Source organism: Orcinus orca, chromosome 10, assembly GCF_937001465.1.
Source record: "Orcinus orca chromosome 10, mOrcOrc1.1, whole genome shotgun sequence".
NCBI lineage: Eukaryota > Metazoa > Chordata > Mammalia > Artiodactyla > Delphinidae > Orcinus > Orcinus orca.
Window position 1 is genome coordinate 5837810 of NC_064568.1, and position 22560 is coordinate 5860369.

The following is a 22560-nucleotide window of genomic DNA, read 5'->3' on the forward strand; positions in this document are numbered from 1 at the left end:
TCTACTCCTAGATATATACATCCAACAAAAAATATGTACATATGTGCATCAAAAGACCTGAACAAAAGTATCCATAGAAGCACTATTCATGATAGCCTCAAACTAGAAACTACACAAGTGTCCATCAACAGTAGAATGAATTAACAAACTGTGGTTTATTCATACAATGGAATATCATACAGAAATAAACAGACAACTACACGCAACAATATACATAATTCTCACAAACATAATGTGCTACAGGATTACAATTACATAAAGTTTTTTTTTTTTAAATGAACCTGTGGTGTAAAAGTCAGGAGAGCGGTTATCCATTGAAGGACTGTAATTGGAATTGGGCACAGGAGAGGTCCTGAGACGTTGGTAATATTTGTTCTTTTATCTGGGTTCTGGTTACAAAGGTATACTTTGTGAAAAACTATCAAGCATGTTTTCATATACATGTTGTCCTTCAACAAAAAGATCAAAAGATAGGAGACCACTAGTCTTCTGAGAACAATGTAAGAACATATGACTACCTAAAAGCAAACCACACACACACGCAAAAAATGACTATCACGTTTAGGAATTCAACAATCATAAGAACTGTGAACTGCAAAAAGCAAACACTGAACCATTATGCCTTGGAAATTCTCTCAGAACTCAATAAATAAAGAGATGAAAGTTTCAAAAAGACAGCAGACATTGAAGATAAATCTAAGAAATCAACACATGAACAGAAAGGTTGGAGAAGCAATGACACACGATATAGAAAAAAGAATTAGAAATTTTTTTTCTCCATTCAGAAATAAAAATGTATAAGCCCTTCAATCCAGCAATTCCACTTCAAAGACTTTTCAAAGACTTTTTGTTGTTGTTGAGGGTTGGGGAATTGTGATTCCCTTTTTTCCAATATTCTTCAATATTCAATTATCTTTTAGTTTACATAGTAGACATTTTAAAGGAAACCTGATGATGAGAATGTTGACTCTTAAGCAGCATGCCCACACCATTCCTGCTTTTACCCTGCCTACATGGGCACAAAGACTGATGTGTAAGGACACTCACTGCAACACCGTTTGCAGCAACAAAAGATTAAGAATAACTACCCTTTTAAAGGGGACTAATTAACTAAATTGTGGTATATTTACAATCAAGGACATAATCAGGATCCATTAAAAGAATGAGGCAGTTCTATTTTTAGTTTTTTAAGGAACCTCCATACTGTTCTCCATAGTGGTTGTATCAATCTACATTCCCACCAACAGTGTAGGAGGGTTCCCTTTTCACCACACCCTTTCCAGCATTTACTGTTTCTAGATTTTTTGATGATGGCCATTCTGACTGGTGTGAGGTGATACCTCATTGTAGTGCTAACACATATATATGGAATCTAAAAAAAAAAAAAATTTGTACTGATGAACCTAGTGGCAGGGCAGGAATAAAGACGTAGACGTACAGAATGGACTTGAGGACACAGTGGGGGGAGCAGGAAGCTGGGGCGAAGTGAGAGCAGCATCGACATATATACACTACCGAATGTAAAATAGTTAGCTAGCGGGAAGCAGCAGCATAGCACAAGCAGATCAGCTAGGTGCTTTGTGATGACCTAGAGAGGTGGGATAGGGAGGGTGGGAGGGAGATGCAAGAGGGAGGAGATACGGGGATACATGTATGCATATGGCTGATTCACCTTCTGTGCAACAGAAACTAACACAGTATTGTGAAGTAATTATAATCCAATAAAGATTAAAAAAAAAAAGGAGGAGGTGGTTCTATAGTACTAACATAAACTGATTTCCAAGACAGCGATATATTAAAAAGCAATGTCCAGACCATGGGTCTAGTATTAATATTTTTAAAATAAAGGTGGAGAAGGAGAGAGGAAGAAAGGGAAATGCACATACGCATAGGCTTGTTTTTGCATATAATATCTCTGGAAGAATACACACACATACACACACAGACACACACACACATACACACACACCTGACATCAAGTAGTTGCCTCTGTACATTCTTCTACACTACATGAATTTTTAAAACCATGTGCACATATTACTTCGTCAAATAATATTAAAATCTCAACTTAGTTTTTATTTTTTTCTTCAGTGCTGGAGAAAGTTCTCAGAAGAAGAGGAAGAACTCTAAAGTCCTAATGAAGAAGTTGGAGCTAGAGGGGTGGCTCTGCCCCGGGCACAGAAGTGTGTAGGTAGGGACCAGCAAAGCAGTTGAAATGTTAAGTTAGGAGAGAAGGGAACTGGGGGCCGAGGAACTCTATGGTCTGAACAGCAGGCAGCAAGGTCATCTGCTGCCAGAAAAGGGGATGGGGTGGGACATGGAGCTTGAGGGGGGTGATGACAGTCTGGGGCAGCTGGGTGGGGAATGTGAGAAGGGCAGCTAATCAGCAGCGCATGAAGAGTGCTAAGCAATCTAAAGCCCCTGCTCAGGACAGAAAATGTAAGTTTGGGGAGAAAGGTAGTTAAGGACCCATCTAATAAGCTTGAGGACTGGCCAGAAAGGGTCAAAGAATTTGAGGGGCTAGTGAGCAGCGATGAAGGGACCTGAGGCTGGTGAGGAAAGACCTGCAGGCTGGAGGGACAGAGAGACGGGACGTGGAGAGCTGGAGAGGCAGGGGATGACTGTTGCCCCAAGGCATTAACGAAGTACAGTCTTTGGCTGATTAGCCACAGTAAATTAATTTGACAATCCAATGCCTGGATAAAAAGGCACTTAGTAATTGAATGCCTCAGTAATTATGGGAGTCCTTACAAACCAGAATGTTATCTCAGGAAAAATGTGCATAGAAAGTAAGTGATCTTTTTTGAAATGCTAAATGCTGTGTGTTTAGTGAACTCACTTTTTTTTTTTTAAGAGGCATGATATTAATATTGCTGTTTTTATTTTTTCAATTTATTTTTTAATTGACATATAGTTCATTTATGATGTTGTGTTAGTTTCAGGTATTCAGCAAAGTGATTCAGATATATATATATTCTTTTAGCTTTTTTTTTTTTTTTTTTTTTGGTGGGCCTCTCACTGTTGTGGCCTCTCCCGTTGCGGAGCACAGGCTCTGGACGCGCAGGCTCAGCGGCCATGGCTCACGGGCCCAGCCGCTCCGCGGCATGTGGGATCATCCCGGAGCGGGGCACGAACCCGTATCCCCTGCATCGGCAGGCGGACTCTCAACCACTGGCCACCAGGGAAGCCCTGTATATTCTTTTTAGATTCTTTCCCCATACAGGTTATTACAGAATACTGAGTATAATTCCCTGTGCTATAGAGTTGGTCCGTGTTGGTTATCTATTTTATATACAGTAGTATGTATATGTTGATGTCAAACTCCTAATTTATCCCTCCTCTCTTTTCCCCCTTGGTAACTATATGTTAGTTTTCTCTGCCTGTGGGTCTATTTCCATTTTGTAAGTAAGTTCATTTGTATTTTTTTTTAGATCCCACAAAAGTGATATCATATGGTATCTGTCTTTCTCTTTCTGTCTTAATTCACTTAGTATGGTAATCTCTAGGTCCATCCAGTGATCACTTATTCCTGGGTGAACTACTAAACTAATTAAACAGCTACTTTGTGCTAGGTTTCCATTAAGGTTAAAAGAAAAAAAAAAGAAGACATGGGAGTGAAAAACGGGCACAAACTTTGAAAAAAAAATTTGGAGTAACTCCAGAGATGGCACTTTGTCAGACCTTACTTATTCTCAGATTTCAAGCCTACGTTTCCACACCTAACTGTGTAGTGCTACAAACCTGGACAGTGAAAAAACTAGCAGCAAGGGCAGAATGAGTGAAGGCCTCCCCCATAATCAGGATGTACAGCAAGTTTAAGGGTGAAGCATTATTAATAGCTCTGGCTTGAAAAATATGTGGAAAAATTTAATCCCTTAGGGGCATATTTAATCATGCAAGAGTTTTCCAGTATTCCCTTTATGTGCAGGAAAGTTAATCTGTGTTACAAGTATAAGCAGCTTATAAAACGTAGGAGGAGTTTTTTTTCCTCTACACACATCTTAACCTTCTTAAAGGGGAAAAATGTGTTTTAAATTACCAAAAATAAAAGATACTATCACAATGAATTTGAGCACTGCAACAACCTGTCATAAAACATAAAACATAGAACACCTCTTAAGTAAATTATATAAGATGTGGTCTTGTACACATTACATTTTGGAAGGCTGTAAGTATTCTAAAGGTACTTTGCTAAGTAGAGAAATAATAATGACTCTTTCAGTATAAAGATACAGATCCTTTCCTAACGGACACAATTTTCCTTACTTAACTATTCTGTAAGGCTAGGTTATCTTTATTCATGATGTATATGAGCACATACCCCTGGACAAAGATGGTAGAATCTCTTCTTAAAACATGATTTTAGGAATATCACTTCTCTGGCTGAGACTCTTTGGTGGCTACTAGATCAAAACTATACTGTCCAGCTAGGCATTTAAGTCCCTCCAGCATCCTCCAATTGTTGGACGGCTCTCTGTGGAATGCCTTTCATAGAGTCTAAGATCTCCTGACTACACCATGCAATGACTTTCAGTTCATGAGAAGCAGAATGGATTCACAGTTTGCAACTCTTGTCTGTTATTCTTAAGCAAGGACAAGAGGAACTGTGTGCCCTACCTAAAAAAATAGCTAATATATTTTCAAAAGGGGATGGGAACACGCAGTGTCTGCAAAACTCTTATTTAAAGTCTTTGTTGTTTAGAAATTGTACTTATTTGCTCTTGATGATTTAAAAATATACATGGGTCATGATTTCTAAAAAAAAAACTTAGGAAAAGCTTGCCCAATATCCCAGATAGGGTAATAAAAGAGTATGGCTAGAAGCCACCAGGACCCTTAGTTCCCATCCTATGAGAATCCATGACAGAAGAGTCAAAACACTCCCTTCTGAGGGACAGTCACCCAGTCGTCTGCAGAGACTTTACTTCAAGTTGAGGGCAAAACTCTCTGTTTTCCAGTACTTTTGCTGAGGGAGCCATGCCAGGGTAGAGAAGCCCCCACTTTGGATAATGAGCTGGAAGCACGGCTAGTAACACCAGGAAGCCCCTTGATCAGTTTCTGTCTCTTGGTGCCCTGGGATTTCTCTCATCATCATAAAAAAGAATCAAAGAAGAGGAAAAAAGCCCTGATTTCAGCAGCCCTTACAACATGACTGTTCCACCTTCACTACTCCCAGCTCCTTCCTGGGACCATCACCTTGGAAAAGCTTCAGCTCCCTTCCCATTACCTCTTGGTGCTGGCCTACCTAGAACAATCTCTTGTCTTTCCTATCAAATGAGGTCTTGCACTTCAAAGTTCAGCTCAAGTATCAACTGCAAGAAGTCTTCCTTGATTAATTCCACTCCCGGTGATCATTTTTCCCTTTTGTCTTCTCTGACCCCACTACTCTCCATGGCACACTGAGTTGCCAAAGGGATTGAAAGAAATACTCTGCCTCACTGTCCCTGGTAGTCAGCAGTCGATGGCATTTTCAAATATCAACCGGATGTTCAGTAACTTTGTTCCTATTTCTATATACGTCAGTGATATAAAGCAGATAATGGATGAGAAAACGGCTTCATATGGAAACACGTAGCTATCATCCTAACTAAATCAGCTGCTGTTAACTTACTCTATTTAGACACAGGTAGGACTTATAAGGTCAAACTTTAAAAAAGGAGGGCAGCTCTGAGTTCAAGATATTTAATAGCAGGGGCAATACAGGGTTGGAGTGGGAGGTACAAAGTATTGGGTGTAAGACAGGTTACAAGGATGTATTGTACAACACAGGGAATATAGCCAATATTTTGCAATAACTGTAAATGGAATGTAACCTTTAAGAATTGTATAAAAATTTTTAAAAAGTGAGTCTGAAAAGATACGAGATTTTTAAGATTAGTTCTTCTTTCCTGTAAATTGATCTAATTTCATAATATAAATAAAAACACAAGCAAAGTTAAAGAAACATGTAATAGCATGTCAAAATTATAGCATTAATCAGGATAATTATTGGCATGTCAAAAATATAGAACAGATAAGTCTCTTGTCCTTCCCCTAAAGTCACTGTATAGTGTACCTTTTTCTTAGGCATCCAAATGTAAAATGGGCACAATGGTAATTTAAAGGATACAGGAGATTTTAAATCAAAACACTGAATAGCTTTCAAATTGAGATAATTGACAATGGTATGAAAGTTCCAACACTTTAGTATTTTAACTAAACTTCTTATGGTGCAACATACAACTGTACTAAAAAAAAGCCAAATAATATTACATCTTGGTATCTTCATGTACCAAAATCACAAATTTACTGAGGCCAACTGAGTAGAAGGAAAGAACTGAAAACTGGGAGTCAAAATGCAATGGACAGTAATTTGGCAACACTGGGCAAAACACTTCATCTTTCTGAGTCTGCTCATTTCTACAATGGGGATCCAACTCCATACCTATCTCCCCACTTAGATTAAAAAAAAGATTATGACTTGAATCACTGACAAAGAATGGTTTACAAAGAGCAACAGAAATGCTATTCATTTATTACCTTTTTTTGCATTTATTACTCAGAATACAATTATTATCACTAAATAGGGCTTGATAAGTACAGAAAAGATGACACAAAGTGATGTCAGTGAAAATAGTGGAATAAGGACCTCTGGAAATGCTCTCTTCCATAAAAGAAAAGAGAATACTAACAAAATCTGAGGAGAAATTAAGAAAAGCAGCTGATTCACAGTAAAAACAATGAGGTTTGTGGTATTTTTAACTTGCCCCATTTCCGTCCCTTTTCCCCTTCTAGCTTGACTGTAGCCTTGAAAACCAACACACTACCACACTGAAAACAAGCCTGGCAGCCACTGGAGGAGGCAATTTGGAGCTCTGAAGGAGCTCTGACCCCATATTCACAAAACTGTCACTTGTTTGGAAGGAAGACCCTACTTGCTTGTTGTCTTTATTCAACCAAACTCAGAACTCACCCTGTGTGAAAGCCTTTTTCCTGGGACCAGTTGTTGAAAAGTATCAGGAGCAACTGTTTAACACTGTGATCTCCTGAGATGTTAAATAACAGTTGAAGCAACAAAGAGCTGACTAAAAAGCTTAAAAGGAAAATCTGGGGGAATTCCATAATCTTAGGAATCTAGAAGACTATGCACAGGCACAGAGCTAGGTGCATGCCCAAAGTCATGCACATGCTCAGGAAAGATCTGAGAAGGCCTTAAGCTCTCACCTCTAGCTGATCGCGAGGATGTGTGCAAGTAGGACATGAAGGGTAAGGCAGGGTTCTTAACTGCCCATCTGAGCCCAGAAGGCATGCCCCAGTATGCACACAGAGCCCCCCAGCAAAGACTGGGGGACTTACTGGTTCCAGGCATTTAAGAAAATCTCTATCCAATCATTAGATGACCACTAAGTTAACTGAGGAGAAACTTGATGGCCACACAGGACAAAGAATACAAACTTAAAGAAATTAGTTTAGAGAAGTCACTAAATAAAAAGTAACAGGAGCAGCAAGGAATAACAACAATAAACCACAGAGAAGGGGGAGAATCTGATTCCCAGAATTGTGGCATGATATTATTGAAAATGTCCAGTTCTCAACAAAAAATTACAAAGAAACAAGAAAGTATGTCCTACTCACAAAACAAAAACAAAATCAGTGTATAAGAATTGTCCCCGAGGAACCTACTAGACAAAGACTTTAAAATAACTATTTAAGTATGTTCAAAGAACTAAAAAAAACATGTACAAGTAACTAAAAGAAAGTATGAGAACAATACCTCACCAAAATATAGAATACCAATAGAGAAATTATAAAAAAGAACCCAAGAGGCATTCTGGAGTTAAAAAGTACAACTGAAAAATTCATGAGAGACACTCAACAGTAGATTTGGGCAAGTTGAAGAAAGAATCATTGAACATGAAGATAGGTCAATTGAGACTATCCAGTCTGAGGAACATGAAGATAGGTCAATTGACACTATCCAGTCTGAGGAACATGAAGATAGGTCAATTGAGACTATCCAGTCTGAGGAACAGAAAGAAAAAAGAATGAAGAAAAATGAATACAGCTTCAAATATCCATCAAGCATACCAACATATGCATAATAGGGGTTTCAGAAGATAGGAGAGACAGAAAAGGGCAGAAAGAATACTTGAGGAAATAATGGGAGAAAACGTCCCAAATTTGATGAAAAACATTAATCTATACATCCAAGAAGCTCAACTCCAAGTAGAATAAACTCAACAAGATCCATACCACATAACCAAACTGTAAAAAGACAAAGGGACACTCCTGTAAACACAAGAAAGAGCCTATCATGTAAAAGGAATCATTAACAGCCAATTTCTCATAAGAAACCACAGGGGCCAAAAGTAGTGTAATTAAATACTCAAAGTGCTGAGAGAAAAAGAAACTCTCAACCAAGGATTCCATGCCCAGCAAAACTAACCTTCAAAAATGAAGGAGAAATTAACACATTCCAAGATAAACAGAAAACAAAGAATTCATCACTAGCAAACCTGCCCTGTCAGAAACACTAAAGGGAGTCCTTCAGGCTGAAATGAAAGGATACTAGACAGTAACTCAAATCCACATTTAGCAAAGAACACAGGTAAAGGTGACGGTATAGATAAATATAAAAGACTAAATAGGGCTTCCCTGGTGGCGCAGTAGTTGAGAGTCTGCCTGCCGATGCAGGGGACACAGGTTCATGCCCTGGTCTGGGGGGATCCCGCATGCCGTGGAGCGGCTGGGCCCGTGAGCCATGGCCGCTGGGCCTGCGCGTCCGGAGCCTGTGCTCCGCAACAGGAGAGGCCACAACAGTAAGAGGCCCCTGTACCGCAAAAAAAAAAAAAAAAAAAAGACTAAATATATTTCTGTTGTAATTTTTTTCTCCTATGTGATTTAAAATACAGCAGCAAAGTTTCTGTATACTAATGAAATTAAGCTGATGATAAACCAAATTACACTGTTATAAATTAAGATGTTAACTGTGATTTCCAGGGCAGCCACTGAGAAATTAACTAAAAAAATAAAAAAAATACAAGGGAATTAAAATGGTATATTAGAAAATATCTATTTAACACAAAAGAAGGTGGTAATTGAGAAATACAGGAAGAAAAAAGACAAGAGACACATAGAAAACAAATAGCAACATTGCAAATGTAAATCTTATCAGTAATTACATTAAATGTAAATGAATTAGACTCCAACTAAAAGGCAGACATAGCAAAATGCATTAAAAAAGCGTGATCCAACTATATGCTGTCTGCTTGAGATTCATTTTTGATTCAAAGACACAAATTAGTTGAAAGTAAAAGAAGAGAAAAAGATATTCCATGCACTTTCAATTATGCAAGATGAGTAAGCTCTAGAGATCTAATGTATGGCACGGTGATGACAGTTAACAATACTATATTGTATACTTGAGATGTGCTAATAGGATAGATCTGAAATTAAACTTCTCAACACACACACACACATAATGGTAACTACTGGTGCTGGAGGTGATGGATATGTTGATTAGCTTGACTGTGGTGATTATTTCACTATATATATACATATATATATCAAAACATTAATTTGTATACCTTAAATATATATAATTTTTATATATCAATGATATCTAAGTGAAGTCTTTTTTTGGCCGAGCAGCACGGCTTGTGGGATCGTAGTTCCCCAGCCGGGGATGGAACCCAGCCCCAGCAGTGAAAGCACCAAGTCCTAACTACTGGACCACCAGGGAATTCCCTCAAGTTGCTTTTTAAAAAAAGATATTCCATGCAAATAGGAGCCAAAAGAGAGTGGAGAGACTATACTAATAACAGACAAAATAGACTTCAACATTGTTAAGAGACAAAGAAGGACATTATCTTCTAATGATAAAAGGGTCAGTCTATCAAACATGTATAATTATAATCATACATGTACCTATCAAACAGCCTCAAAACACATGAAGCAAAAACTGACAGAACTGAAGGGAAAAATATAAGTAAACAATAATAGTTGGAGACATCAATACTGCGTGTTCAATAATGGATATAACAACTAGACAGAAGATCAGCAAGGAAATAGAGTACTTGAACAAAACTATAGATCTAACAGACATTTATAGAACACTATATCCAGTGATAGCAGAACACATATTCTCCTCAAATGCACATGAAGCATTCTCCAGGATACACCATGTGTTAGGCCATAAAAAAATGAAGTCATACACTATATGTTCTCTAACTACAATGGAATGAAAGTAGATATCAATAACAGAAAGAAATCTGGGAAACTCACAAATATGTGGATATTAAAAAACACACTCTTAAAAGCAGTGAATCAAAGGAAAAAATCAAGGGAAATTAGAAAACACTTTGAGATGAAAAAAATAAATAAACACAACATACCAAAATGTATGAGATGCAATGAATGCACTGCTTAGAGAGCAATTTATAACTATAAATGTCTATAATAAAGAACAATTTTAGGGACTTCCCTGATGGCACAGTGGTTAAGGTTCTGCCTGCAAATGCAGGGGACACAAGTTTGAGCCCTGGTCTGGGAAGGTCCCACATGCCGCGGAGCAACTAAGCCCGTGCGCCACAACTACTGAGCCTGCGCACTAGAGCTCGTGAGCCACAACTACTGAAGCCCGCATGCCTAGAGCCCATGCTCCACAACAAGAGAAGCCACCGCAATGAGAAGGCTGAGCACCGCAATGAGGAGTAGCCCCCGCTCTCCCCAACTAGGCAGCCAAAAATATATAAATAATTTTTTTAAATCTCTAAAAAAAAAAGAACAACTTTAAATCAACAACTTAACCTTTCACACTAACAACAAAACAAAGCAAAAAGCAAACTAAATACAAAGCAAGCAGAAGGAAGGAAATATAAAGAATTGAGCATAAATAAAATGCTGGTTTCTTGAAAATATCGACAAAATTGACAAATCTTTATCTAGACCGACCAAAAATAAAAGAAGACTCAAATCACTAATATCAAGAGTGACAGAGGGGACAATACTATCTATCTCAGAGAAATAAAGTTGATTATAATACCATGGACGACCATATGCCAATAAACTAGATAACCTAGATGAAATGGACACACTTCTAGAAAGACACAAAGTATTGAAACTGACTTAAAAAGAAATAGAGGGACTTCCCTGGTGGCACAGTGGTTAAGAATCCACCTGTCAATGCAGGGCACATGGGTTTGAGCCCTGGTCGGGGAAGATCCCACATGCCGCAGAGCAGCTAAGCCTGGGCGCCACAACTACTGAGCCTGTACTCTAGGGCCCCTGCGCCACAACTACTGAAGCCAGCATGCCTAGAGCCCATGCTCCACAACAAGAAAAGCCACCGCGATGAGAAGCCTGTACACCACAACAAAGAGTAGCCCCTGCTCGCCACAACTAGAGAAAGCCCGCGCACAGCAACAAAGACCCAAAGCAACCAAAAATAGATTTTTTTTAAAACATTTTAAAAATTTTAAAAAAAGGGGCTTCCCTGGTGGTGCAGTGGTTGAGAGTCCGCCTGCCAACGCAGGGGACACGGGTTCGTGCCTTGGTCTGGGAAAGATACCACATGCTGTGGAGCGGCTGGGCCTGTGAGCCATGGCCGCTGAGCCTGCACGTCCGGAGCCTGTGCTCTCTAACGGGAGAGGCCACAACAGTGAGAGGCCTGCGTACCGCAAAAAAAAAAAAGGAAAGAAATAGAAAATCTGAATAGACTTATGAAAAGTAAAAAGAGCGAATAAGCAATCAAAAAACTTCCCACACACACACAAAAAAACTAGGATCAAGTGACTTTGTTGGTGATTTCTACTGGATATTTAAAGAAGAATTAACCAAACTTTCACAAACTCCCAAAAAACAAAAACAGAGGAAACATGTCTTAACTCACTCTCTGAGGCCAGTAGTATCCTGATACTAGAACCGGAAAAGACAACACAAAGAAATGTCCCTTATGAATATAAATGTAAAAATCTTCAGTACAGTACTAGCAAACTGGATCCAGCAACATATAAAAAGAATTATACACCATGAGAAAGTGGGATTTATCCCTGGAAAGCAAGGTTAGTTCAATATATGAAAATAAATCAATGTAATACACCATATTGATAGAATAAAGAACAAAAACCACATGATCATCTCAACAGAGACAGAAAAAGCATTCAATAAATTCCAACACCTTTTCATGACAATAAACACTCAACAAGCTAGAAACAGAAGAGAATTTCCTCAACCTGTTGCAGAGCATCAATAATCATCAACATTATACTTAATGGTGAAAGACTCAAAGTTTTCCTACTAATATCAGGAACAAGACAAGGATGTCTACTTTCACCACTGCTATTCAACACTGTATTGGACGTTTTGACTCTGGGTAATAGGCAAGAAAAAGAAATAAAAGGCATCTACCTAGCTTGAATCTGGGGAATTCCCTGGCGGTCCAGTGATCTCACAAGCCACACACAGTGCAGCCAAAAAAAAAAAAAAAAAAAAAAAAAAAAACTGGATTCAAGAGAAGTAAAACTATCTCTATTTGCAGATGACATGATCTTGTATATAGAAAAGCCAAAGGAAACCACACACACAAAACCCCTTAGAACAAAATAAGCACAGCAGGGCTGCAGGATACAAGAGCCATATACAAAAATCAATTGTATTTCTACACACTAGCAATGAACAATTCAAAGAAGAAATTAAGAAAACAACTCCACTTTCAATAGCATCAAAAACCAATAAAATATCTAAGAATAACTTTAACAAAATAATTGTAATAACACGTACACTAAAAACTACAAAACTCCATTGAAAAAAATTAAAGAACAAAATAAATACAAAGACATCCCAAGTTCAATGGCTTGCAAAACTTAATACTAGTAAAATGGTAACAATGACCAAACTGGTCTACTATTCAATGCAATCCCAGCTGGCTCTTAGTAGGAATGATGGATATTGACAAACTGATCCTCAAATTCATATGGAAATGTAAGGGACCTAGAACAGCCAAAATAATCTTGAAAAAGAACAAAGTTGGAGATCTCACACTTCATGATTTCAAAACTTACTAGAAAGATACAATAATCAGTACTACGTGGCATTAGCATAAGGACAGACATACAGATCAATGGAATAGAATTGAGAGTCCAAAAATAAACCCTTACTTTTTTTTTTTTTTTAGCAAGAGTGACAAGATAATTTAATGAAGCAAAGAATAGTCTCTTTAACAAACAGTGCTAGAACAACTGAGTATCTACATGCAGAAGAATGAAGTTGGACCCATACCATAGACCATTATACAAAAAGTAACTGAAAATGGATTACAGATCTAAATGTAAGAGCTAAAACAATTACACTCTTAGAAGAAATCATAGTAAATCTTTATGACCTTGGGTGGGACAAAGTTTCTTAGCTATGACAACAAAACCATAGACGACCAAAGGAAACAAAAATTAAGACTTCATCAAAATTAAAAACTACTGTGCCTCAAAGGATATGTTAACAAAGTGAAAAGACAAGCTACCGGAGAAAATATTTATAAATTATGTACCTGACAAGAGTTCAGTATCCAGAATAGATCAAAACCCCTTAAACGTATCAATAAAAAGACAAACAACTCAATTTAAAAATAGGCAAAGGAATTTAACAGACACTTCTCAAAAAAAAAAAAAGCTATACCAATAGCCAACAAGCACATGAAAAGATGCTCAACATCATTTGTCTTTAGGGAAATGCAAATCAAAACCACTATGAGATACCACTTCATACTCAGTAGGATAGTTATAATAAAAAGGAGACAATAACAAGTGTCAACGAGGAAGAGGAGAATCGAAACCCTCCTACACTGCTGATGGGAATTTAAAATGGTACAGGTTGTGGAAAACAGTTTTGGCAGTTTCACAAAATGTTAAGCATAGAGTTACCATGTGACCCAATAATTATACTCCTAGGTACATAGCCAGAACAACTGAGAACATTTGTTCACACAAAAACTTGCACACAAATGTTTATAGTAGCATTATCCATAGTAGCCAAAAAACTCATAATAGTCAAATATCCATCAATTGTTGAATGGATAAACATATGGTGTATCTGTACAATGGAGTATTATTCACCCATGAAAAGGAATGAAGTGCTGACACATGCTACAACATAAACGAACCTTGAAAGCATTATGCTAAGTGAAAGAAGCCATTCACAAAAGACCATGCTATAATTTTCTTTATACCAAGTGTCCAGAATAGGAAAATCCATAGAGACAGAATGTGCTTGCCAGGGTCTAGGGGAAGGTTGTGAATCGGGATACAGCTTTGTTTTGGGGGTGAAATTATTCTGGAATTAGATAGCATCATGGCTGCACAAACTCATGAATATATTAAAAAACCAATGAATTTTACACTTTAAAATGGTGAATTTTATGGTATATGAATTTTACCTTAACTTAAAAAAAGACAAACATACAATCAGCTGTTAGTATCAGGATTCAACATAGGGTGTCTATAAAGCAGCCTGCAGCCTGGCTGCAGGGAGGGAGGGTCAGAGAGATGAACTTAACCCTGCCCCCATCAATCTGTGGACTGCTAGGGAATGCTTACTCAACAATGTGTCATTTCCAATGACAGTTTTTTCGAGCTAAATAAGCACCAAGTCTAGTTTATCATTTTAAAAGATTAACAATACTTCTGAAGATTCTTGGGAAAATAAAGAAATACATATGGTGAAGAGAAAGGGAGAGAAGAAAGAGTAAGTTCTCTTGAGGAGGTTTCATAACCTTCAAGTTTTGGGAAGTAGAAGAGGATCAAAGAACTAGTGGAGATCCTTTGTAGAAAATCTAACCTGCATCCTCCACCCCCGACAAAAAAAAAAAAAAGGAAAAAAAAGAAAATAAGCCATGAGCAACTTTATCCAAATCTATAAAACTAACTCTTTTTAATTCTCAAAATGAGGTTTTCTCAAATAATCTGACATTACAAAATTGAACTGATTAAAAAATTGAGTTGGTTAATGAACAGGATATTATAATGACCAAAATATTTACAAATGGATGCTCTGACCAATTAATCTACTCTTCTAAAACTTATTGTAGGTCATAAATTTGAGGAGGGCTTATTTTAAATACTGATAGAAATCGACAAGAAGGCAAATTGGAAAAATGCAAAAGAAGCCACTCCAAGAATAATTACAGCCCGAATCACTCAATACATTTATTCAAATATTTACAAAGAGCCTGCTCTAGGTTACAGCTTTCTTCTGGAAATTCAGTGTTTCTGTATAAGGGGTACCATCTTTTTTTCCCCAGTGTTTTTACTGAGGTAAAATGTATATAACATAAATTTACCATCTTAACCATTGTTTTGTTTTTTTTTTGCGGTACGCGGGCCTCTCACTGTTGTGGCCTCTCCCGTTGTGGAGCACAGGCTCCAGACGCGCAGGCTCAGCGGCCATGGCCCACGGGCCCAGCCGCTCCGCGGCATGTGGGATCTTCCCGGACCGGGGCACGAACCCATGTCCCCTGCATCGGCAGGCGGACTCTCAACCACTGCGCCACCAGGGAAGCCCAAGAAGTATCCCTTCTTAACATTTTCATCTGAACACAAACAAGCTGAAATGCCTACAATTAAAAAAGCAAAACCCAAAAAACTCTCTTACTTCCTTCCCCCTAATGCCCTTAACAATAAAAAAATACCCTTGAAAAATACATCTCTCTATGAGTAGCAGACAAGAAAGGCGGAAAGAGGATATAATTGCATCTACTGTCATACAAATCTCACTTTAAAACAGAATTTTTAGGGATGCAACTTTTCTTAGTCATCTTTTTAAAAGACTCTAACATCCTGGAGATATTCTTCGAAGGATCATTTGGAGGATTCCATGACTTAAAAAAAAAAAAAAAACAATTGAGGGACTTCCCTGGTGGCACAGTGGTTAAGAATCCACCTGCCAATGCAGGGGATATGGGTTCGATCCCTGGTCTGGGAAGATCCCACATGCCGCGGAGCGGCTAAGCCCGTGCGCCACAGCTACCGAGCCTGCGCTCTAGAGCCCGTGAGCCACAACTACTGAGCCAGCGTGCCACAACTACTGAAGTCCGCATGCCTAGAGCCCATGTTCCGCAACCAGAGAAGCCACCGCAGTGAGAAGCCCGCACACCACAACGAAGAGTAGCCCCCGCTCGCCACAACTAGAGAAAGCCCGCACACAGCTACGAAGACCCAACGCAGCCAAAAATAAATAAATAAAATATAGATAAATTTATTAAAAAAATAAATGGGTGAATTGTATGGTACGTAAATAACCAAAACAAGCTGTAAGAAAAGTTAATTAAAAAAATACACCTGCAACCTTAACATAACAAAGTAAAACTTTCTAAATTCATTTTTCAAAGTAAGTCACAAAGCACAAAAACTACAGAGCAGTGATTCTCAAACTGGAGCACGCATCAGAATCCCCTGGAGAGCTTGTTAAAACAGAGATGGGTTCCACCCCCAGAGTCTGTGATTAATTAGGTCTAGGGTGGGATCTACGAATTTGCATTTCTAGTGAGTTCTCAGATGACACAGATGCCGTGGGTCCGTTTGAAAACACCTGCTATATCCAAACAGGAGCACATTCTCTTGAGACTCAACCTATGAAGAAGCATGTACATTCCCTTTAAATTAATGTTAAAAACTCATCTTTAGCTATTCCTCCTAAAAGAAATTACTTCGTGTGATATTACTGTTTATTTAGCAGTTTTAGTCAATCCCTTTAATAAATTCTTTATGATAAAAAGTTTTAGTACCCCTTGAGAGCCAGGTCTCATTAAAAAAGCTTATTACCCCAAGTGAGTCTTGCAATGTGTGAATTTTGGTTCAGCGAATTTCTTTTAATTTGGGGGCTGATAATTATACTAGCACATATTTGGCAAGCAAGCTCCATTGAGAAAAATTAGGTACTTGATTATACTGAATTATTTTATACATTATTCTCTATCTCCATCTGCATGGCCCTTGAGGTTACTGCCATAAACTAACAGCCACTGGATGGAAATAGCCCAGACACAGATTTGGTTTGATACATGGAATACTTGGGGGAGGGGGAAGTTATGCTTGGTCCAACACTTAAAAGTCAGGTGCTTTCACATTAAAATTCAGATTTCCACGTACCCTTAAAATTAAAAAAAAAAATCAGAAAATCTGGCAACGTCATTCCCAATTTTGCACATAAATAATCAGCCAGAGTTGGGCCACAGCTGCCCTTCATAGAGAATTCGAGTTCTAGCTGGCCACAGTTCCCATTCATTTCCTGTTGTCTTCAACCTAGTCCTCTCCACTCTGTTTATTGGCCTAGCCTCTGCAGGCATGTGTATTTGAGTGCTGGGCGTAAGAGGAAACAGTAGTCTCAATTTCAAAAAGTAGATATAAACTGGCTTAAATTCAGTGTGGTGTAGGTAGTTCCTTTGGACTCCGTCTCTTATGGCCTAAGGTTGTTGAGTTGTGTGATCTACCAGTAGGCCACCTCTGCTCTCTAGAAATTCTTACATTAGAAACTTTCAGGTGGATGACCATGCTCTGAAAAGCAGTTGTGTCAGGTTGAGACCCTTCACATCTGGCAAAGAGAATAGTGTAAATGATGGCTGTGCCTGCATGCAGAATGCCTATTTATTATTGTAACCTTTTTTCTTGTGAAATAACACAGAAAAGTAAAATGGAATACATAGCTTAAAATACTGTAGAGCACTCTACAGTAAACCTCTAGTACCCAGTCAAGAACATCAGCACATCAGAAGTCCCTACAAAGCCACCTCCCAATCACGACACCCTACCTGCCTTTCCGAGGTAAACACTGACTTGTATAATTTTTCCACCTAAACCTGCTTCCCTAACAATATCACTTAGTTCTGCCTGTTTCTAAAAGCCAAGTTTATAAATGTTGTCTCTTGTAAATGAAGTTAAAATTTCAATTCTATGTTTTTAAGATACATGTTCATGTGCCTTCTTTTTCCTCTTGATCAGCCTCACCAGAGATTTATCAACTTTATAGGTCCTTCCAAAGAGCCAACTCCTAGCTTTGTTGATCTTCTTTCTGCTCTTGTCTTTAGTAGTTTCTACCTTCTACTTGTTTTTTATTGTGCTGCTCTTTTGACTTCTTGAGACAATATTTGCTGGTTACTTTGGGGTCTTTTCTCTTTCAAGGCTATACATTTTTCTATTAAGTACTGTTTATCTATATGCTATAAATTTTATATGAAATATTTTTATCATTTATTTAAAATACTTCTTAATTTCCATTGTATCTTCTTTAACTCATTAGTTATTTAGGGTTATATATTTCAGTTTCCAAACATATGGAGATAATATTCTATTTATCTGTTACTGATTTCCAGCATAATTACATTAGAATCAGAGTACATATTTTAGGTATAATATCAATCTTTGAAATTTGCTGAGGATTAACAATCCAATCTATCATAAATTCTTGTAAGATATTATGTGCCTGCTTAAAAAGAACATGCACTTCAGTTTGGTGTAGTGTGTTCACTAGAATATGTTTATAAATCATGTTGACCAAATTTTCAATAACCTTTACAGATTTTTTTTATATGCTTCTATCATCAGTTACTGAGAAAGATCTGTTAAAATTTTCCACTGTAATTACATATTGCCTATTTCTCCTACAGTTCTGTAAAATTTTGCTTTATATATTTTGCAGCCATGTTATTAGGTACATACAAATATAGAATTCTATCTTCCTGGTGAATTAAAACTGATCATTGAAAAGTAATAGTAACACATAGTGATGCTTTTTGGCTTGAAGTCTATTTTGTCTGCTACTAACATAGCTACACCAGCTTTCTTGTGATTAGCGTTTATATTGTACACATTTTTACATCTTTATCTCCAATCATTCTGTATCCATAGATTTAAGATATACTGCTTGTATAATGCATAAAACTGACAAAATCTAGTCTGAAAGATCTTTGTCTTCCAACCAAAATAGTTAGCCAATTTATGTTTAATGTAATTACTGATGTATGAGTTTAAGTCTACCACCTCTTCTTGTGTTTTATATATTTCACTTGTTCTATGTTCCCTTTTTCTTCCTTTAAATTGCTTTCTCATTAGGGCATTCCTTTTGTTAGTTAGAAGTTATAAAATTTTTCTATTTGTTTAATGTTTACTGTATTACAACATATATGCTTGATTTGTCAAGGTGAAAAGTTAATCGACACCTTTACCCTCCTCCAAAACAATGCACAAATCTAAGAACAGACTAATTCCACTTACCGCCTCCCAACTTTTATGCTATGTTTGCCCTGTATTTTATTCTTTTTTATTTATTTATTTATTTTATTATTATTATTATTTTGCAGTACGTGGGCCTCTCACTGTTGTGGCCTCTCCCGTTGCGAAGCACAGGCTCCGGATGCACAGGCTCAGCCGTCATGGCTCACGGGCCCAGCAACTCCACGGCACGTGGGATCTTCCCGGACCGGGGCACGAACCCGTGTCCCCTGCATCGGCAGGCGGACTCTCAACCACTGCGCCACCAGGGAAGCCCTGCCCTGTATTTTAAATCTCTCTGTATTGTAAAAAATCCACCACTGTATTATCTTACACAGTCAATGTTCACTTTGAGTTACCCACGTATTTACCACTTTGTTTTCATTTTTTTCTACACTTCTGACCTCCCATTTGGATTACTTTTCTCCTACTTGAAGAATACCCATTAGGAATTCCTTTTGTGCAAACAACTGGTGGTAGACTCTGTTTTGTTTACATAAAATACCTTTAACCTTCACTTTTACCTCTTTCTTTTCATTCTTGAACACTGTTTTTTGCTGGGTCTAAAATTTGGGGCTGGCAACTCTTTCTTTCAGCACACTGAAAACATTATTCCACTGCCCTTTGCTTTATACTCTGTGACAGAAAAGTCACCTGTCGGTCTGACCATCACTCTTCTAAAGTTAATGACATTTCCCCCGCTCACTGCCTTAAGGTTCCTCTTTGTATTCTGTTTTCAGAAGTTTCATTGTGATGAGTCTAGGTGTGGATTTCATTTTATTTATACTGTTTGGGCTTTGTTGGGCTTCTTGGATCTTAAGTTTGAGGTCATTCATCTGTTTAAAAATGTTTAGCAATGATCCTTCCAATACTGCACTCTTTTTCTCCTCTCGTTTCTAAGACTCCAACTACATGATAGGCCTCACTCTCTTTTCTTACCTTCTCTTTTATATATTTCACTTTTTCCCCCTCTCTCTGTGCTTCACTTTGAATAGTTTCTTCTAACCAGTTCTTCAGTTCACTATTTGCTTTTCAGCTGTGTCCAACTGCCTATAAACTTGTTCATTTTGTTCTTACATTTTCAGTTCTGGAATTTGTTTCTTAATCTGCAAAGCCACAATTTAGAGTTTTCAGTCCTTGCTGAAAATAAAATTTGGTGTTTATTTCCTTTAATACTGTAAGCATAGTATTTTATACTCTGCATCTGCTAAGTCCAATATCTAGAATCTCTGTGAGTCTATTTCTGTTGTCTGTTGCTTTGGCTGGTTCTCACGTATGCTGTCTTCTCTTTTTGTGTGCCTGGTTATCTATAATTGTGGCCAGATGCTGTAACTGAAAATTTATTTGTAGAAATCATTTGAGAATAGAATCATTATACCTTTCTCTGAGAACATTTCATTGCTTTTACCTGTTACCTATGGGCATTAGCTAAATGGAATCATCTAATTCCAAGTAACCCTTATGGTTTCTGGGCCACTCAGATAATGTGAAACTCAGCTGCAGCCAATGTGAGAGTTGGTTTACTACTAGTTCACCCTTATTCCTAGACATCTCTCTTCAGGGAGTCCCAATCCAAAGTAAGGAATAGTTCACCAGGTTTCCCAGGTTTCAAAGACTCAGACTACAATTTTTATCTCCCTAACTTTGAAAGGACACCAAAGGTGAGCTCAGACTTTCAACTTCCTTTTCCTGGTCAGCAAATGACCACAAGACAAAAGTGATGCCAGTGCTAGGCTCACTCCTCTGTGTTTACACTCTCTCCCAAATCTTAACTCATCTCCTCACAATTTATTAGTTCTTAAATGTTTAAGATTAAACAAATTTTTATCTAGTTTCTTTAAGTGACTTCAGTAAGAGAGCTGTTTGAATTACATGACTTACCACTAGTTAAAGTAGAAACCTCCCAGCATTCTGTTATATGTTATAACGTTGGTACATGGCCTTAGCTTGACAACACCTACTGCAAGGTGAAAAGTACAAAGTCCTATGATATTCTTTGAAGAACAGTGACAGTTCTTCTTGGTAGCAACTTACCCCTGTAGTGCAGAGCAACTACACAGGATGAGATTTCAAGTTATAGTTCCCCTTCCATCAAAAGATGAATGGATAAAGAAGATGTGGTGTGTATGTGTCTGTGTATACAATGGAATATTACTCAGCCATAAAAAAATGAAATCATGCCATTTATAGCAACATGGTTGGACCTCGAGATTATCATACTAAGTAAACTCAAACAAAGACAAATATCATATGATATCACTTATACGTGGAATCTAAAAACCAGTACAAATGAACTTATTTACAAAACAGACTCACAGACATAGAAGACAAATGTCGTTACCAAAGGGGAAGCGGGGAGGGATAAATTGGGAGTAGAGGATTAACAGATGCACACTACCACATATAAAATAGATAAACAACAAGGATTTACTGTAGAGCCCAGGGAACTATATTCAATATCTTATAATAACCTATAAGAAATACATACACCTGAACCTAACATAATATTATAAATCAACTATACTTTTAAAAACAAAGTTATAGTTCCTGTAATTTATTCATTCTATGACCCTGGACAAAGATTTGTCTGCAAAATTGGGTAGGGAAATAATACTTCCACACTTACCAGAATATCAAGTGAAGGAACATAAAAGAACTGAAAAAGCCTATAAAATCAACTAAGATTATAATTCTCTTCCCTCCTTTCTCTGCTCCATGGGTGAACCACTCATCCATGGCTCTGGGTAATTCACCACGGCAGGCTAGTGCTCAGCTGGTAACTCAGGTCACTCATCACTGGCTGGCAACATTACACAAGACACAGTATTCCAGGAGCCAAACAAGAGCTACCTATTACTATACTACTATCTATGTTTTTAAATACTTCAGTATACATAGTGTGCTCACAGATGATGTACACACACACTCTTAACCACTAGGGGTAGGTAGGTAGTATTTCAGGTACCTTAATAAAAAAAAAATGCATACTCCAGGTATGGTTGCTTCACATTTGAAAGACTGGAAGTCCAACCTTCACAGTCAGACTATCTTAAGTGTATCAACTACGGCTCTCTAAATCTATATTAGAGGGTTCCCTAATGAGAAAAGGAGGGTAGAAAGAATTTTTCTGATTAAAATAATAGTGTTCAATATATATATGGGTTGGCTAGAACGACTGTACAGGGGCACTGAACCTTGTGTGTACATGTGGGTTGTAAGTATCTGGCAAAGCAGGCAACCTAACACTCTCTTCAGTGGCCCTCTGGGCCTAGGGCTCTGGTCCTGGGTCTGGACACTTAACAGAGAATTTCATCACCTGATCCAA

General features: G+C 37.8%; 1 protein-coding gene across 11 annotated transcripts in view; it reads right to left on the reverse strand.

Annotated features, from left to right (window-relative positions):
- Positions 1-22560, reverse strand: part of ATG7 (autophagy related 7) — a 235970-nt gene that overhangs the window by 119117 nt on the left and 94293 nt on the right. The gene's annotated exons all lie outside the window — the stretch shown is intronic.